General features: G+C 44.0%; 1 protein-coding gene across 1 annotated transcript in view; it reads left to right on the plus strand.

The window, feature by feature from the left end:
• Positions 1-14,875, plus strand: part of GJA10 (gap junction protein alpha 10) — a 55,412-nt gene extending 40,537 nt beyond the window's left edge. Inside the window, exon 2 of the transcript XR_011019317.1 lies at positions 13,828-14,875. The gene's annotated coding sequence lies outside the window, so the exon portion shown is untranslated. The remainder of the gene's footprint in view (positions 1-13,827) is intronic.
• The last annotated feature ends 1,059 nt before the right edge of the window (positions 14,876-15,934 follow it).

The raw sequence follows: 15,934 nt of genomic DNA on the forward strand, positions 1-15,934 counted from the left end.
GATGCGCGCGCAGCCTGCGCGCGCATCTCCTGCAGTAGCCGGCCCCAGCACTTCCTCTGTGGACCTAGAGTTGATATGATTTGCCAGAAAGCTCCCGGGTTTTTGTTTCATCTGTCCATATAACCATCTCCTAGAATTTCAGCAATAGCAAGTGTAGCGCCTCAGTCAAGGCGCTACACCTGCTATTGCTGAAATTCTGTCTTGTCCCCATTTTTATTGCCTGATGAAGCGGGCTGGGCCTGCGAAACGCGTTGCACTGTTTTGGGGTACTAATTAATAAATGTGACTACTATTCAGACAGTCTTTCGTGTCTGCTTTATGGAGGTAAGTCCACCGCTTCCTCCCAGCAAATTTTAAAGTTTTTATCCACTTTTATCCTGCTGGCGCCTCTGTTCTCCTACTGCTATGTTTCTCCATGTATTATATTATATACATTATGGTTTGCACAAAATGTTATGGTAGTTCAACATATTTAAATAGGAAACCGAAACTACTTTAGAGGTTCATGAAAATGTTAGAACAAGCAGAACCACCAATGTCTTCATCTATTTACTTACATGATAACAAGGCAATAGATCAACAGTCCTATCAATGGTTGCTAATTGGCATTTGATGTAAACAAAGTGCATGGATGGAACCAGTGATAAACCTGCTCAATTACACACCCTTAGGTTTTTAAGCACATGCACGTGATATAAAAGTGGTCAGAACAAGTGTACCAGATGATGCATTACACTGAATGGCACCGCCAATGGTCCAGACTCCAGAGCAGTGTTTGTGGTAGACTGGGCTCTATTGAAGTGCCATAAAGTCTTTATTCTGTAAATTTAATAATCTGTATGTTTCTTTTAAAAAATAAATGGTACTGCACAATCACTGTGCCCTGCTGATTCTTCTTTATGTTCCAAAATGGGCCAAAATTTGTATTACAAGATGATTGCAAGATCTGATTACATTCAGTCATCTCCCGTGAAGGAAAATAATTGCAATTCTGCTCACACCAAGCAGTGCCCCAGCTTTAACAAAATGGATTCTGTGACGGATAGAGGTCACATGCACTTCTTAAGGCTGCCATACACTGGTCGATTGCCACCAGATCGACCAACAGATAGATCCCTCTCTGATCGAATCTGGTCAGAGAGGGATCTATTAGCTGCCCATACACTGCACACAGATTTTGAATCAATTTCAACATGAAATCGATTCACAACCTGTGGAACTGCTGCTGCCGCCCTGCCTCACCTCCCCCAGGCCTCCTTTCAGGCTCCCCCGGCCAGCAGCAATTATATTACCTGTCCACTGGCACGAGTCCCCAGGTCCGTGTTGTCCCTTCTTCCATCATCGTCCTCCTCAGTCTCCTCTTTACTTCCTGTCATGTCCTGTGACAAGTGGAAGTTCAAACAGTAGAGCACCATCTACTGTTTGAACTTCACCATCTCACAGAACGCGACAGGAAGTGAAGAGAAGGAGAAGACACTGGAAGAAGTGAGAGACTTCAGGGATCCAGGGAATCACACCGGTGGACAGGTGATATTACTGTTGCATCGGTTGTCGCTGTACTGAACTTCGGTAACGACGTGCTCCCGACCCGCCGGCGATCGAGCTAAATTTTCCGTCTGGACAGAGCAACTGAATCGATCCATTTTGGGTAGAAATTGGTCAATCGGTCAAACATTTTCTGATTGACATGTAGAAATACATCAGAGAGCACTAAAAAAAAAAAGCTTGGCAGATTAGCTTTTTGTTAATAGGCTTGTACAAAGGACAAGGGTTCTACTGACTCCGTATAGAGGAAAGAAGTTTATGCCATCTATTTAGAAAGAGGTTCTTAACAATATTTTCACAGGAAGTAGTTATGGCAAATTGTATATCTGCATTTAAAGGAGTTACTGATGCTTTCCTATATATATATATTTATAGATATAAAGATATATTTTTTTTCAACCAAACCAAGTACTGTATTTATGTAACTACATAGGTCAGACATTTACAGCTACTTCCTCCCCAAATCAGCACTCACATTTTAAGTTTGAAGCCAGGTAAATAAGAGATGCAAAGACAATCATTAAAATAGAAGGCCTTAGGACAGTGTTCCCCAACCCTGTCCTCAAGGCCCACCAACAGTGTATGTTTTGTGGAAATCCACAGAGGTAGTAATCAGCTCTGCTGAGACACTAAATACCTCACCTGTGCATGTTTTCTGCAAAACATGTACTGTTGGTGGGCCTTGAGGACAGGGTTGGTGAACTCTGCCTTAGAAAAGCAAATGTAAAATACACAAAAAAGAGGTCCTAAGTATACATAAGGGTCTCTGCAACCAGCAGAAAACAGAAGCTGTAACAGTGGGGTTCCAAACACCATGAACACCTATAGATAGTAACTTGTAAATCAAGAGGCGCATGCTGCCATCCCCTTCACCCAACCAGTTTCATCCTCCTTAGCCTTCCTCAGGGGTGTGATGGGGCAGACATCCATCAGCATTATAAACTTGTATATCTTCATCCACATTTTATTATGTAGTGTTGGTGTGTTGATGTTTAACTTGTTGATGTTCAACTTTATGGTAATAAACAGTTGACACTTACCATACTCATTAGGCAAGGGATTAAAACAAAATAGTTAGGGTCCTTTTACACTTAATCAGTTGCTCTCAGTTAAAACGGAAAGAAAACTGAATTTTAAAGTAAGTCCCATGTTTTCCTATGGCAGCTTTCACACTTAACGCGTTTTAACTGAAATCTTCTTCCCAATGCACTGCTATGGAAAAAACGCATACCAACGCGCACTAACGCATACCAACTGATTAAGTGTAAAAGGGGCCTTACGTTGGTGGCCATAGCCTCATCATGGCATCATACACATGTACCACAAGTGAGTACTTCTTCAGCTCTTTGCATCCAATATTACACTAATCTGGAGAGGTTGCCCCTTTTTGCTGCTGATGGATACATCTTGACATTTTCATCACATTAGCCCCCAGTTATTCACAATTAATATATTAAGAAAAAAAGACAGTAAAAATAATGATACAAATGCATAAAATTGGTCATCACTGCACAGTGTTTGATGCCATCTAGTGGTCAATGATGAATCATTCATACATTGACTATAAAATGAAGTTCATCACCAGGCAAGAAAACCCAAATTTTTCCTTAGAAATTCTGTCTAATATTAACCACACCACTGTAGCTGCTAGCTTTGTACTGCCTGATGCAGTGAAAAGCCATGGAAACATTGATTGCATACTGCTTTCCCCTGATGTGCCTTTTTGTCAGCACTGATCAGTCAAAACCCAGGCACATTTGATCAATATTTAATTCATATTTTTATCATAATATTGCCATTGCTTTAATATATTGTCATTACATATGTTTATATCAGTTCTAACATCTAATCTATTAAAAATATTATAGAATATTATAATATGCTTGAGTACTTGTATGTGTAGTAATAGGGGTGTTTTCTCTTTAATTAACTTGCAAGTATTTGCAGTGTTAAGCTAGATACACGTGCAACTTGCTGAGGTGCCCATTTTGTCTCGTGAAAGAATTTAGCATGTGTACAGAAGTTCCCCAATGTCGCCTAAAAGTCTGGATTTTCAGTAACACAGATACCTGACTAACCCCTGGCTGCAGTGTTCTACGTCCCTGCTTTACCTTGTAGGGACGGGGATACTCCTCCCTTGCTGCCGTGCATTCCAGCTCGCTTCTGTGCTCATTCTCATTCACAATGGTGTCTCATTGGCTGATAACAGCTGGGTCATCTCAGTTCCATCAGTTCTAGAAAGTCATGTGTCTACTGTACTTCCTTTCCTTCTGTTTCTGGTGTTTCTGGTAAAAAGAATCAAGAGGTGCACCTGTGGAGGTAAACATGTAGAGACAACAGACAGGGGCCCTGAGCAGTACTTTAACCACTTGAGGACCTAGGGCTTTCTACCCCTTAAGGACCGGCCACTTTTTTTCCATTCAGACCACTGCAGCTTTCACGGTTTATTGCTTGCTCATACAACCTACCACCTAAATGAATTTTGGCTCCTTTTCTTGTCACTAATAAAGCTTTCTTTTGATGCTATTTGATTGCTCCTGCGATTTTTACTTTTTATTATATTCATCAAAAAAGACATGAATTTTGGCAAAAAAATGATTTTTTTAACTTTCTGTGCTGACATTTTTCAAATAAAGTAAAATTTCTGTATACATGCAGCGCGAAAAATGTGGACAAACATGTTTTTGATAAAAAAAAACCCATTCAGTGTATATTTATTGGTTTGGGTAAAAGTTATAGCGTTTACAAACTATGGTGCCAAAAGTGAATTTTCCCATTTTCAAGCATCTCTGACTTATCTGACCCCCTGTCATGTTTCATGAGGGGCTAGAATTCCAGGATAGTATAAATACCCCCCAAATGACCCCATTTTGGAAAGAAGACATCCCAAAGTATTCACTGAGAGGCATAATGAGTTCATAGAAGATATTATTTTTTGTCACAAGTAAGCGGAAAATGACACTTTGTGAGAAAAAAAAAAAAAAAAAAAGTTTCCATTTCTTCTAACTTGCGACAAAAAAAAATGAAATCTGCCACGGACTCACCATGCCCCTCTCTGAATACCTTGAAGGGTCTACTTTCCAAAATGGGATCATTTGTGGGGTGTGTTTACTGTCCTGACATTTTGGGGGGTGCTAAATTGTAAGCACCCCTGTAAAGCCTAAAGGTGCTCATTGGACTTTGGACCCCTTAGCGCAGTTAGGCTGCAAAAAAGTGCCACACATGTGGTATTGCCGTACTCAGGAGTAGTATAATGTGTTTTGGGGTGTATTTTTACACATACCAATGCTGGGTGGGAGAAATATCTCTGTAAATGACAATTTGTTAATTTTTTTTACACACAATTGTCCATTTACAGAGATATTTCTCCCACTCAGCATGGGTATGTGTAAAAATACACCACAAAACACATTATACTACTTCTCCTGAGTACGGCGATACCACATGTGTGGCACTTTTTTGCACCCTAACTGCGCTAAAGGGCCCAAAGTCCAATGAGTACCTTTAGGATTTCACAGGTCATTTTGAGAAATTTCGTTTCAAGACTACTCCTCACGGTTTAGGGCCCCTAAAATGCCAGGGCAGTATAGGAACCCCACAAATGACCCCATTTTAGAAAGAAGACACCCCAAGGTATTCCGTTAGTAGTATGGCGAGTTCATAGAAGATTTTATTTTTTGTCACAAGTTAGCGGAAAATGACACTTTGTGAAAAAACACAATTAAAATCAATTTCCGCTAACTTTTGACAAAAAATAAAATCTTCTATGAACTCACCATACTCCTAACGGAATACCTTGGGGTGTCTTCTTTCTAAAATGGGGTCATTTGTGGGGTTCCTATACTGCCCTGGCATTTTAGGGGCCCTAAACCGTGAGGAGTAGTCTTGAAACGAAATTTCTCAAAATGACCTGTGAAATCCTAAAGGTACTCATTGGACTTTGGGCCCTTTAGCGCAGTTAGGGTGCAAAAAAGTGCCACACATGTGGTATCGCCATACTCGGGAGAAGTAGTACAATGTGTTTTGGGGTGTATTTTTACACATACCCATGCTGGGTGGGAGAAATACCTCTGTAAATGGACAATTGTGTGTAAAAAAATCAAAAGATTGTCATTTACAGAGGTATTTCTCCCACCCAGCATGGGTATGTGTAAAAATACACCCCAAAACACATTGTACTACTTCTCCTGAGTACGGCGATACCACATGTGTGGCACTTTTTTGCACCCTAACTGCACTAAGGGGCCCAAAGTCCAATGAGTACCTTTAGGATTTCACAGGTCATTTTTGTTTCAAGACTACTCCTCACGGTTTAGGGCCCCTAAAATGCCAGGGCAGTATAGGAACCCCACTAATGACCCCATTTTAGAAAGAAGACACCCCAAGGTATTCCGTTAGGAGTATGGTGAGTTCATAGAAGTTTTTATTTTTTTGTCACAAGTTAGCGGAAATTGATTTTAATAGTTTTTTTTCACAAAGTGTCATTTTCCGCTAACTTGTGACAAAAAAATAAAATCTTCTATGAACTCACCATACTCCGTACGGAATACCTTTGGGTGTCTTCTTTCTAGAATGGGGTCATTTGTGGGGTTCCTATACTGCCCTGGCATTTTAGGGGCCCTAAACCGTGAGGAGTAGTCTTGAAACCAAATGTCGCAAAATGACCTGTGAAATCCTAAAGGTACTCATTGGACTTTGGGCCCCTTAGCGTACTTAGGGTGTAAAAAAGTGCCACACATGTGGTACCGCTGTACTCAGGAGAAGTAGTATAATGCGTTTTGGGGTTTATTTTTACACATACCCATGCTAAGTGGGAGAAATATCTCTAAATGACAATTGTTTGATTTTTTTACACACAATTGTCCATTTACATAGAAATTTCTCCCACCCAGCATGGGTATGTGTAAAAATACACCCCAAAACACATTATACTACTTTTCCTGAGTACGGCGGTACCACATGTGTGACACTTTTTTGCAGCCTAGGTGCGCTAAGGGGCCCAACGTCCTATTCACAGGTCATTTTGAAGCATTTGTTTTCTAGACTACTCCTCGCGGTTTAGGGCTCCTAAAATGCCAGGGCAGTATAGGAACCCCACAAGTGACCCCATTTTAGAAAGAAGACACCCCAAGGTATTCCGTTAGGTGTATGGCGAGTTCATAGAAGATTTTATTTTTTGTCACAAGTTAGTGAAAAATGACACTTTGTGAAAAAAAACCAATAAAAATTAATTTCCGCTAACTTTTGACAAAAAATTAAATCTTCTATGAACTCGTCATACACCTAACATAATACCTTGGGGTGTCTTTTTTTTCTAAAATGGGGTCACTTGTGGGGTTCCTATACCGCCCTGGCATTTTACAGGCCCAAAACCGTGAGTAGTCTGGAAACCAAATGTCTCAAAATGACTGTTCAGGGGTATAAGCATCTGCAAATTTTGATGACAGGTGGTCTATGAGGGGGCGAATTTTGTGGAACCGGTCATAAGCAGGGTGGCCTTTTAGATGACAGGTTGTATTGGGCCTGATCTGATGGATAGGAGTGCTAGGGGGGTGACAGGAGGTGATTGATGGGTGTCTCAGGGGGTGGTTAGAGGGGAAAATAGATGCAATCCATGCACTGGGGAGGTGATCGGAAGGGGGTCTGAGGGTTTGGCCGAGTGATCAGGAGCCCACACGGGGCAAATTGGGGCCTGATCTGATGGGTAGGTGTGCTAGGGGGTGACAGGAGGTGATTGATGGGTGTCTCAAGGTGTGATTAGAGGGGGGAATGGATGCAAGCAATGCACTGGCGAGGTGATCAGGGCTGGGGTCTGAGGGCATTCTGAGGGTGTGGGCGGGTGATTGAGTGCCCTAGGGGCAGATAGGGGTCTAATCTGATAGGTAGCAGTGACAGGGGGTGATTGATGGGTAATTAGTGGGTGTTTAGGGTAGAGAATAGATGGAAACACTGCGCTTGGGTGGTGATCTGATGTCGGATCTGCGGGCGATCTATTGGTGTGGGTGGGTGATCAGTTTGCCCGCAAGGGGCAGGTTAGGGGCTGATTGATGGGTGGCAGTGACAGCGGGTGATTGATGGGTGGCAGTGACAGGGGGTGATTGATGGGTGATTGATAGGTGATTGACAGGTAATCAGTGGGTTATTACAGGGGAGAACAGATGTAAATATTGCACTGGCGAATTGATAAGGGGGGGTCTGAGGGCAATCTGAGCGTGTGGGCGGTCGATTGGGTGCCCGCAAGGGGCAGATTAGGGTCTGATCTGATAGGTAACAGTGACAGGTGGTGATAGGGAGTGATTGATGGGTGATTGATGGGTAATTAGTGGGTGTTTAGAGGAGAGAATAGATGGAAACACTGCGCTTGGGTGGTGATCTGATGTCGGATCTGCGGGCGATCTATTGGTGTGGGTGGGTGATCAGATTGCCCGCAAGGGGCAGGTTAGGGGCTGATTGTTGGGTGGCAGTGACAGGGGGTGATTGATGGGTGATAGGTGATTGGCAGGTGATTGACAGGTGATCAGTGGGTTATTACAGGGAAGGACAGATGTAATTAATGCACTGGCGAATTGATAAGGGGGGGGGGGGGGTCTGAGGGCAATCTGAGCGTGTGGGCGGGTGATTGGGTGCCCGCAAGGGGCAGATTAGGGTCTGATCTGATAGGTAACAGTGACAGGTGGTGATAGGGGGTGATTGATGGGTAATTAGTGGGTGTTTAGAGAAGATAACAGATGTAAACGATACATTTGGGAGGTAATCTGACGGCGGGTTTGCGGGCGATCTAATGGTGTGGGTGGGTGATCAGATTGCCCGCAAGGGGCAGGTTAGGGGCTGATTGATGGGTGGCAGTGACAGGGGGTGACAGGGGGTGATTGATGGGTGATAGGTGATTGGCAGGTGATCAGTGGGTTATTACAGGGAAGAACAGATGTAATTAATGCACTGGTGAATTGATAAGGGGGGGTCAGAGGGCAATCTGAGCGTGTGGGCGGGTGATTGGGTGCCCGCAAGGGGCAGATTAGGGTCTGATCTGATAGGTAAAAGTGACAAGTGGTGATAGGGGGTGATTGATGGGTGATTGATGGGTAATTAGTGGGTGTTTAGAGGAGAGAATAGATGTAAACAATGGATTTGGGAGGTGATCTGATGTCGGATCTGTGGGCGATCTATTGGTGTGGGGGGGTGATCAGATTGCCCGCAAGGGGCAGGTTAGGGGCTGATTGATGGGTGGCAGTGACAGGGGGTGATTGACGGGTGATTGATGGGTGATTGACGGGTGATTGACAGGTGATTGACAGGTGATCAGGGGGATAGATGCATACAGTAAACAGTAGGGGGTGGTCTGGGGGGGGGGGGTCTGGGGAGAATCTGAGGGGTGGGGGGTGATCAGGAGGGGGCAGGGAGCAGGGGGGGGGATAAAAAAAAAATAGCGTTGACAGATAGTGACAGGGAGTGATTGATGGGTGATTAGGGGGGTGATTGGGTGCAAACAGGGGTCTGGGGGGTGGGCAGGGGGGGGGGTCTGATGGGTGCTGTGGGCGATCTGGGGCAGGGGGGGGAGAAATCAGTGTGCTTGGGTGCAGACTAGGGTGGCTGCAGCCTGCCCTGGTGGTCCCTCGGACACTGGGACCACCAGGGCAGGAGGCAGCCTGTATAATACACTTTGTAAACATTACAAAGTGTATTATACACTTTGTATGCGGCGATCGCGGGGTTAACATCCCGCCGGCGCTTCCGTATAGTCGGCGGGATGTTGCGGCGAGCGAGCGGTGACAGGCGCCGGCGGAGGATCGCGTCACGGATGACGCGATCGCTCCGCCCATGCCCTTAAATGGACCGCCGCCTCTGTGGGTGAGGCCGTCCTGCAGGGCTCCACTTCCCCGCCGCCCCTGTGTAGTGGGCGGTCGGGAAGTGGTTAAATAAAAACTTTCACTTACCTGGGGCTTCTTCCAGCCCAGCATAGGCCTCGAGGTCCCCTGGCGTCCTCCTGGCTCTTCTGCAGGTCCCACTGGCGGCTCCGTTGCCGGCGACACCCGGGCCGGGTGTCAGGCCGACACTTCCTGGATCTGGATACTTGGCGTCATCACGCTGGCAGCTACGCATCATCAAGGCGGCCGGCGTGACAGTACTGCGCATGCGTGGTTTCAGAGTTAGAAAACCGCGCATGCGCAGTACTATCACGCTGGCCGCCGTGATGATGCATAGCGGCCGGCGCAATAACGTGTATCGGCCTCCAAGCATCCAGATCCAGGAAGTGCCCGGGTGTAGTCAGTAACAGAGCCACCAGCAGGACCTGCAGAAGAGCCAGGAGGACGCTGGGAGACCTCACGGCCTGTGGTGGGCTGGAGGAAGCCCCAGGGAAGTCACATTTTTTATTTAAAGTACTGCTCAGGGTCCCTTTAAAGGAAACCTGAAGCGAGAGTTATACGGAGACTACCATATTTATTTCCTTTCCAGGTGCCGACCAGTCCTGCTATTTGCCTGCAGTAGTGTTGGAATCACACACCTAAAACAAGCATGTAGCTAGTCTTGTCAGATTTTTGTCAGAAACATCTGCTCTGCATGCTTATTCAGGGTCTATGGCTTAAAGTGTTAGAGGAAGAGGATCAGCATGGTTCAGGATTCCAACCACAATACAGAGTTACCACCAAAGGAAGTTAATTTTACAGCATGATACCTGCTGCCTTTTCCAGCAAAAGTGCTGCAGCTCCCGCTGACCTCACACACTTAGGAGAGAACCCCTTTTACTGCATCAAGAGAGGCTGACAGGCTGGGGGTCTGTCCTTTTCATCCCTACATCTGGTTCAGGACTCAGAGATCTTATCTTCCTTAACCATTTCACCACTGAGGTATTTTACCCCTTGACCACCGGAGCAATTTTCACCTTTCAGTGCTCCTTCCATTCATTCGTCTATAACTTTATCATTACTTAGCACAATGAAATGAACTATATCTTGTTGTTTTTTTGCCACCAATTAGGCTTTCTTTAGGTGGGACATTATGCCAAGAATTATTTTATTCTAAATGTGTTTTAATGAGAAAATAGGGAAAAATGTGGGAAAAAAATTATTATTTTTCAGTTTTTGGCCTTTATAGTTTTTAAATAATGCATGCTACTGTAATTAAAACCCATGAAATGTATTTGCTCATTTGTCCCGGTTATAAAACCGTTTAAATTATGTCCCTATCACAATGTTTGGCGCCAATATTTTAATTGGAAATAAAGGTGCATTTTTTTTAATTACAAGCCCATAGTTTATAAAGTAACAGTGTTATACCCTCTTGACATAAATATTTAAAAAGTTCAGTCCCTAAGGTAACTATTTATGTATTTTTTTTTAATTGTAATTTTTTTTTAATTACAAAAATAAATAAATTGGGGAGTGTGGGAGGTAAGGAGTTAATTTTTTGTGTAAAACTAATTTATTTGTATGTGAAAAATGCTTTAGGGTGTAGTTTTATTATTTGGCAAGAAGATGGCAACAGTAACTTTTTGTTTAACCACTTGCCGACCAAGTGGTTTCCCATTGATCTGTGCTGGGTGGGCTCTTCAGCCCCCAGCACAGATCGTATTACAGGCAGGGCGATCAGACTTCCCCCCTTTTTTCCCCACTAGGGGGATGTCCTGCTGGGGGGTCTGATCGCCGCCACTCTGCTGTGCCTTGTGGGGGGGGCTCCTCAAAGCCCCCCTCCGCAGCGCTATTCCCCCCGGGGATCGCCGATCTCCTTTACGGCGCTGCTGCAGCTGCAGCGCCGTGCAGTGTAAACACCGGGGATTTCTTCCCCGCATGTTTACATTTTGCCTGTGAGCCGCGATCGGCGACACCCTCCGTGAACTGACATGGAAACCTGCAGATAATCAGTTTACGCCAATCGGCGTTAGCTGGTCGTCAAGAGGTTAATGCGACCTGCAAGCATCCTTCCGGACACTTGCAGGAAGTACTGGGAGGCTGGGAAAGTTTTTTTTTTTTCACAATGAACACGCTGCTTATCGGAGAAGCAGCGGATCATTGCGGGGCGTAGATCAATGAATGGGAATGGATTTTCCCGTACATTGATCTCCGGGCGAGCGGCCGGCGGCGTGTTTACGAGTGGGAGTGAGTGCTAGAGCGAGCGGGAGCGCGGGCAGCGGCGGGAGCGCGGAAAGTACGTATTTCTCCGTCCCTGGTGGTGAAAGGATGGAAAAAAGGACGGAGAAATGCGTATGCGTGAATGTAAAGTGGTTAAGCTGTGAATTTTGTTGATAGCTCTCAGGACCAGGCACTATGCACATTGTGTTGTGATATGATTGCAATGCAATGGTGCTGAAAAGTCACAGTGCATATTAGAAGTGCAATGAGACACACATACAGGGAAGCATACAGTACATTGAAAGTATGCTTCACTGCCACTGTAAATGCATATGTTGTCCTGTAAACTCACAGCCTGCTGTGCGTTGCTGTACGGCTGATGCCAGCAATTTGCAATGTTGTGGTCGATTTCCCACAATAAATACAAGGTATTTATTCATCAAAGTGCAGGGGAAATTGCTATACAAAGCACTTTTTCAAGCACTTTGCAATTTCCCTATACCTTCTATTGAGCAAAAACACTCAGAAAATGGTACAGGCAGCGCTTTGCTGAGCAGATCAGAAACAAACCGCTCAGATGAGAACACTCAGGGAATCATTGCACAAGCTTTTTAGGGCGATTTTCAAAATCTCTGGCACTTGAAAAAAGGGCAAAAACGCCCTAGGTGTGAACAAGCTCTAACGGAACCCACCGCACTGCACCCGAAATGACCGTACCATAGAAATATAATTGCATTGGGATGTGATTATATTGTCCACTGCGCCGCAGCACAATGGATGCAGCGGGAAAGGACCCAAAGTGTTAGGTGGGTCTTTCCTTGACTTCTTTTTCACTGGAAAGACAGGCACATTTGCAGCAAGTTTGTTTTTAGGGCCCTTTCACACGGTGTCTGTTGCAGTCCACTGCAACAGGCAATAACATATTGCATACATAATTGAACTACGATTAATGAGAAATGTACTTTCATTATCCCTTCCATTTCAAGCTGTGGAAAGGGCATTTATCATTTAGAGTAAAGCAAATGGAACTGAAAATATTATTATTGATTTATAAAGCGTCAACATATTCTGTGGCGCTGTACAAAGTAATAAACAAAACGGGGTACATAATAATACAGACAAATGATATACACCAATATATAAAGTACAGAATTGGTGACGAAATACAGAATCAATACAAAATTCAGAATTGGTAATGACGATGACAAAAGTAACATGATGAATAAAATGTTTAATGAATTCCAAGAAACAAAAGGGGAAGAGAGAAGTGCCCTTGCTAGCTTACAATCTAAAGGAATAGGGGGAAACAAGAGGTGGGGTAGTATACAATAATCATATCTAGAGGCAGTGTGTTTTTAGGCTATCTAGTAGGATTGCAACTTGGCCTTAGTACAAAGGGGGAATAGCCTAAGGTAGAGCATATGCTTGTTGGAACAAGTGAGTTTTGAGAGAGTGTTTAAAAGATAAAGGTGGGAGAGTGATGGATGTGCTGTGGAAGGGCATTCCAGTGGAGGGGTGAAGCACTTGTGAAATCTTGTATATATGAATGCAAGGAGGTAATTCTACAGGAGGACAAAAGAAGATCATGCGCAGATGAGATGGTATGCTTTCAACAAGACTATGATGTTTTCCTGTCTGTTTAGTCAGGATACATGTTTTTGTTCTGTATGCACACCAGCATGGGAAGAGCAGGATTGAGACTGGCACCTGTTGTGAGTGGAGTCCAGGCATTTTCTGTAGGCTACTATTGTGTAAATATGGCTCTGTCCCATGCATTTTCCTTAGGGTCCTTTTCCACTAGCGGCGTTTGCTATGCTGAATCGCAAAATCACAAACCGCTAGTGATTTTTTAAATCGCTACGGTTTGCATATTAACATGGGAATCATGGTAGGCAATTTTTACTACCGTGATTCGTTTTTTTTTTATTAAACGCGATCGCGCCACGGAGCGATCTTTGCCGCGATTTTGCGATGCAGTACAGTGCATAGCAAAATCGTGAAGGCAATCGCCGGAAGTTTCCTGCACTTTGCGATTCAGCAATCGCTAGCGTTTAGCGTGAACGCTAGTGATTGCTAGTGGAAAAGGGCCCTTACTGGTACTGGATAATAGTTACAGTGCTCTGTGATTTCTATCGGTATGTTCGCTGCTTTTAGAATCTACATAAAGGCAACTGCATGAACAATGAATCTAAAGTATTATGTTGGTATTTTTCAGAGCATGCTCCTGGAGCTTTCCTCTATTATGAAAAGATAATGCTCTACATAGGAGGAAGGAGAAGACAAAGCATCACATCACACCAAACACCAGCAAAAACGACTGATTAGCGGACAAGCGTCATTCCCAGCAAGTGAAGATTCATAAACGGAATGAATGAATGAAAAAGGTTTCACTAAAGCAAAGTATTTATAAAACCAAGAAGCAATATTTTGCCCTAGGAAGGGATCACAAACTTGCAGCATGTCACGTGAGCAAACACTATATAAACAATGTGCAAACTGTAACATACTACTTTGCTGCATAGCTGAGGTCTCTAACAGTCACTCCACATATTCAGAGCAGAAGATTGTCTCCTGAGAATGGGAAATTTCCACCCTCTGTGACAATAACGAATCCTCTCTGTGCACACTGTGCATATAACATCCATGCTTTCATGACAGATACATAGAGAATGTATATGACAAAAATAACATCTGTTGCTCTTTGTATAGAAGCAGCCCTAGCAGCATTACTGCTGTGGACATCATTATCTGATTACCAATATTGCATTACTGAAGACTTACACTATTCATATTTTATATACTCATTTTTGAAGGACATTTCAAAATCTTACTTGCCCTAATAAACTGTTCTGGGTAGGAGAACCAGTCAGCACCCAGTGGAGAGACTGTGACCCCAGACCCCTGAGACCTCGTTCAATGATCAGATGTACACCAGCCTATGAACCTGGAGTTGCAATTCTGAATTCTAGATCGTTTCCTGCTGCTTCAGGAGCCTTACTACAAAAGAGCTAATTTATCATGGTCAGTGCAAAGAAATCTAGAACAATAGTGAAGCAGCTGCCAGGATCTGCCAGTAAAGGTTGCTGGTTTGTTTAGAACAGTGGTCCTCAAACTAAGGCCCGCGGGCCGAATGTGGCCCCCTAAGGCTTTCTTACCGGCCCCCCACACAGAAAATGTATTGCTTATAAATGCAGTCAGCTACATCTTTAAATATTGGTCGTCCACATATGGAATAGCAGTGCAGCACCCCCCATCCACATGGAAGCCAGAAAGCAGAAATTTTGCTGGTTTCCAATCAAATTCCACATCAGGTGACACTGCTGTCCAATTGGCTTGCAGATTGTCACCTGGGTATGCTTCACTGTCTGGTCCGCAAAGACTTCTACATCATTTTATGTTTACTCCGGCCCACCAGCGGTCTGAAGTATGTTGACCCGGCCCTCAACCCAAAACGTTTGGGGACCCCTGGTTTAGAAGCTTAAACCTAGTTGATTGCTCTTGGCAGTAGCTCCCATCTGCTCCAGTTTTGTTTGTACCTAGCTTGATGAATCAGCCACTCTATGCTGATGTATGTTGTGCAGAGACACTGCTGTGCGGCGCATTTTAAAATCGCATGTGATTTTTAAATCGCAAAGCCTTCATGAAAATAGAAAAACGCATAGCACCAGTGTGTACAGGTCTTCACGATTTTCATGATTTTTCAAAAGACCTTGCGATTAAAAAATGCATGCGAATTTAAAAGCACAACACAAGCGCAGCAGTGTGTACGGGCCCTATAATGACCACTATCGCAAAAAAAGTAGGCAGTTAAAATCTGACAGAAACGACAGGTTTTGGGGCAGTTCATTTCCTTATGGGGGATTCTCAGGGTTTTCTTTGTTTTTAAGAGCATTTCCTGAACAGCAGTTGCAAAGTCTGACAAAATAGTGTGCAAGCGAGTAGGGAGGCTGGCTGGTATTTTACTATTTTGGCAGTTAAACTGCTGTTCAGGAAATGCTGTTGAAAACAAAGAAAACCCTGAGAATCCCCCATGAGCAGATGGACTGGCCCAAAACCTGTCGGTTCTGTCAGATTGCCTACTTTTTTTGATAGTGGTCCTTTAACAATCAAAGGGCACTTAAAGAGCAAATGACCAGATCTATGGAGTGAAAGTAGACAACACTAAAGCAGAATGCTTAAATGTGTCTTTGTAGAATTATTTACTCATTTCTACCTTGTCTTTCTGCCACTTATCTAATTAGATGTAGTACCGGACACAAGGGAAACAGGTGGAGGTGTGATGGCTTTAAAAAAAAACATTAGATTTCTCTGTAGCTCAATTA

The sequence above is a fragment of the Hyperolius riggenbachi genome, chromosome 4, assembly GCF_040937935.1.
Source record: "Hyperolius riggenbachi isolate aHypRig1 chromosome 4, aHypRig1.pri, whole genome shotgun sequence".
NCBI classification, from domain to species: Eukaryota; Metazoa; Chordata; class Amphibia; order Anura; family Hyperoliidae; genus Hyperolius; species Hyperolius riggenbachi.